The 4342-nt window shown below is 43.6% G+C and overlaps 1 non-coding gene across 1 annotated transcript; it reads right to left on the minus strand.

The window, feature by feature from the left end:
- Positions 1-3630: 3630 nt before the first annotated feature.
- LOC123613051 (U6 spliceosomal RNA) lies at positions 3631-3739 on the minus strand. Its single transcript, XR_006720391.2, has one exon. It is a non-coding gene; the product is annotated as a U6 spliceosomal RNA (small nuclear RNA).
- Positions 3740-4342: the final 603 nt, after the last annotated feature.

Here is a 4342-nt window from a genome sequence, read left to right on the forward strand (position 1 = left end):
CAGGAAGCCACCTGAATTCTGTCTGTTCTGAGTTTACAACGCTTCTTGCCTACACGATTGCCTCTAGTCTTAACTTCCTTGTAATCCATTGTTTACACTTGGTCTTTGGAAATAAAATGCTTGGCTTTATCACTCCCCGACGTGAGCTCCTTCAGTAGCTGCCCTCTCATCGATACAAGATGTCCACACCAGCCGTGTTTCTGTGCCCTACCTTGAACTCTGGGCTCTTTTGCACCACCCTGCATGCAGTTCTCTCACTAGTGCAGGCGGCTTCAGTCTCCGTGCTCTTGCTGTGGTTGTTCTGTCTGGAATGCTGCCTCTCTCTGGCCCTCACTGGAGGATGGACCTTGTAAGACTTAGGAAATGTCAGCTCTGCTGAGAGCCTTTCTCGCCTGGACCTTCACGTAGCAGGTCCCCTCTTGACCCTGCCCCAGACAGAACTGACTATCCCTTCCTTGGCGTCTCCACTGCCCCCAGACCCACATCCTCTGCCTGAGACACTTTAACACTTACTGTCTGTGTACACGCCTCCTAACATTCTTGACAGTGAGGAACATGTTACATCCATCTCTGCATCTCTTGTGTTTAGCACGGTGCCTGACGTACAGGAGCAACTCAGTAAATACGTACAGATGGAATGAATGAGAAGCATCAACTGTCTCCAAAGTACAACTTGCTTTTAAATTTCTAAAGCTTTTGGCCGAATGCTTTTAGCGGTGGGGATGGATGAGGAAAAAACGTGTGTAGAGTGGAGAGGGTTTGTAGGAAGGTCTTCCAGTCCATCATCCATATTGTTTTCAGCTGCTTCTGATAACTGTTCTCTTTTCTGGCTCTTTTGAATAAACATTTTAGAATTTTCTGGTGTCTAGGATCTGGTATTGATGCTCCAATGTATCTTTTGAAATACTCTCATTTTATTTGGACAGAAAACCAGAAGAGCTGGTTAAAAGTGCATATGCTGCACTGGGAATTAATTTGAGAGAACAGAGGCTCAGAATTCAATCATTATTTTAGGCTGCCTTTTGAAATTCGAGAGGCCCAGACACGTATATGACCTTGCAGTTTTGCAGCCAATGGACCAAAGGGCAGGTTCCAGTGTGTGGCAGGTTTTATACGCATTAATCACACTTCTGATTAATCTGTTCATCACTCAGCTGACACTCATCGAGCACGCTCTGCAGAACCTGCGCTAGCTGCTCTGGGTTTCTCAGAGGTGGCTTGGAGGACGGTGCTTTGGTTATTCTGGACAAAGTCCTTGATGCTTGGAGCATTTTTTACAGTCACTTGTGAGCTCACCATTGCCTTATTGGAACTGTCCAGGAACCGGTCTCCTGCTGGTGTCTTCCCTTTTTTTTTTTTTTTTTCAATCTCATTTACACAAGCTTTCTGCTAGTTCCCCAAATACACCGTCCATGCTCCCACCTGTGGGCTTCGCCTGGCTCTTTTCCCTCCTAGAATCCTTCTTATCCGAGAACTCCACGCATCTTTCAGGACTTAAGTGCCAGTTTCTCAAGGAAGCTTTCCCTGATCCTGGGAGCAGGGCAGCTGTCCAGACCGCAGACTGTTCATAGGCTTCACTGGAATCACAGTTAGTTAATAATGCATGTAGTCATTTAAGATCGGTCTTCCTGCTGGAATATAATGTATGTAGAGAACCATCTGTGTGTCCCTTTTCCCCCATGTTCTCCAGGGTCCAACACAGCGCCGAACGCCTTTGATCAACGTGGGCTGAATGAGTAAGTGACATAACGGCAGCCTTGCTAGGATGGACTCCTTCCTCTTTGCCACCTCACAGCTCCTGCCCTGCCGTCCTTCTTCACACAGAAAGGCTTGGTGGCATGGTGCTACTCCGAGCGACTCTCAGGGAGCAATTCCTTTCCTTAAGGAGCTTTGTTACCCATTTGAGCTTAGTGCCTGTGGCCCCGTGGCTGCCAGGTGACACTCCAGCCCCTCTGTCCACGCTGCATGGAAGGGAGGGCGGGGAGGGAGTAACTGATCGTCTTTCCCCATCGAACACAGAGGAACAGGAAAAGGGCACTTTTGGTATGATGATAGCAATCTCTTTCCCTGGTGGTAGATAGAATCTAGTTGCTCATTTATGGTTTAAACAGGACTTGAAAAATTGCTGGTTTAGCAAAGGCAGAGAGAATCAGAAGCAGAGACCAGAACATGTAACAATTCATTTTACACAGATGTCCTACAAACCGATCTCACAGTTGGAACTGAAGAGGCCCCAGATAACAGCCATGTTCTGGTTCTGAAACTGCCTCTGGCACTGAAGCGGTCCCATGCAGCGTGGAGGAAGAGAATAGGGGATCCATCACGATGTCCTGTTCTGCCCTTTTCTCAAATGACAAAGCGGGAAGCAGTCCAGAGTCGAGGGATGGGGTCCCTGCTCTGCTTGTATCCACCTGTACGGCTGTGAGGGTGGGAGACACGGTGCCCTCCATGGGCATCTTTTCTGAGCCCCCTTCTCTGATTGTCCCAGCATCCCTTCCTCCTGGCCAGAGAGATGGACTGCCTGTCGGAGCTCTTCCTGGAAGCCCGCTCGTTTCTCCCTTAGAGGTGGCGCTAAATATCGGGCCACCCTAGAATCTCTTCTTCTTAGAAGGTGTTTGGGAACTCCCACCAAATACACTAGCAGAGCCTCTATGGAGACATATGAATGCAATGTGACATTCAGCTGAAACCTTGTCTGCTTAACGTAACTTTTGGAAATCTTACTATAATAAATATCCAGAGACGTTGTTTCGTATGACTAACCAAATTCAGAATTGCACCCATTCTTGTAAGCCATTCTCTTGCATTCTCTGAAGAGTCCAGTGGTCTAAATTCTTTAGGAAGAGTTTTCCACACTTTTGCAAACAACCTTTTGGTTTATCTATGCCAACAGCATTGGAGTCACCAAGGGAAACTGAAAACTCGTGGGCATCATCCAGACCTATTGAATTATAAACTCCAGGAGAAGACTTTGCAATCTGCATTTAACAGATTACACAGTTAAGCTTGTCTGAAGTTTATCTTTGTGTTGACTGAAAATAATAAATGGGCCTCCTCGTCAAATTAGGAGTTCAAAAAAGATTATGAGGCCATGGTTTAAACTTCCCAGAGCAAAGCTGAATAACACAATTTAAAGCAGCATTATTTATTTATTACTAATAAATGACTACCCATAAGTGGTTTTAAATGGGTTAACATGTGTCAAATACTTAGAATAGTGCCTGACATATAAGGAATGTTGTATAAATGTTTGCTAGTATTCAAATTATTTGGTCACACAGGATATTGTTCAATCATATCATTATTAATATTAACACACAAATATCATATAATTGATACTAATATAATATATTATCTATAGCATATACTATATATCAAATATGTAATATATTAATATTAATGTATTAACTATTAACTATCATCCTCTCTTCTTGAGAGTATTTAAAGGGTCTTAACACAGACAAAAACTAGACAATAGCTAACAAAATGGAGAGGCTGTGAAAAAAGCTTCACATTAAAAATGGAAGTTTCAGTGCATGCTATAGAATACCCATAACTGACTCTTTTTTTGAATTGTTTGATACTGTAATTTTTATTTATTTATTTATTTATTTATTTATTTATTTATTTATTTATTTATTTATTTATTTAATTGATGTGAAGTCATCCTTGCGCAGCGGCCGTGCTGATCTTCTCTGTATTGTTCCAATTTTAGTATATGTGCTGCCGGAGTGAGCACTTTTTTTTTTTTTAATTGAGGTAGAGTCAGTTTACAATGTTGTGTCAATTTCTGGTGTCCAGCATAATGCTTCAGTCATCCATGTACACACATATTCCTTTTCATCTTCTTTTTCATCATAGGTTACTGCGAGATAGTGAATATAGCTGTCTGCCTCTCCTAGTTAACAATTTTCCATCTTGTTTCTATTTCCATGTGTGCCTGAGGTGAACAAGACTGGCTAGTTGTTTGCTCGATCCTTTCCTTTTCTCTCTGGGTACTTGTCTGCCTGACACGGAAAACCCTTCCCTGCCGTCCTCTAGTCTTTCTTTGCAAGGCCCCAGGCTGGAGGCTGGTACCTAAGGGAACTTTGCAAGATGTCAGGGCTGCTGGCAGTTTGAGTCCGTAAATGCACGAAGATGACCTCATTCTCTCCCATCCCCAGTCCACGGCCAGTGGGCTTTGACCAGAAGAAGACAGAGACTTCTGTTGTAGTAAGCCAAAGAGAAGTCAAGTTCCTTTAAGTAAAATATGATGTAACTGAATTGTGCCCACGTTTAATTCTGTAGCACGTGTTTAAATGTGAGGTTTGGTGTGCCAGTGGTCTGCTTCAAGTTTGCACCC

Source organism: Camelus bactrianus, chromosome 29, assembly GCF_048773025.1.
Source record: "Camelus bactrianus isolate YW-2024 breed Bactrian camel chromosome 29, ASM4877302v1, whole genome shotgun sequence".
Lineage (NCBI taxonomy): Eukaryota > Metazoa > Chordata > Mammalia > Artiodactyla > Camelidae > Camelus > Camelus bactrianus.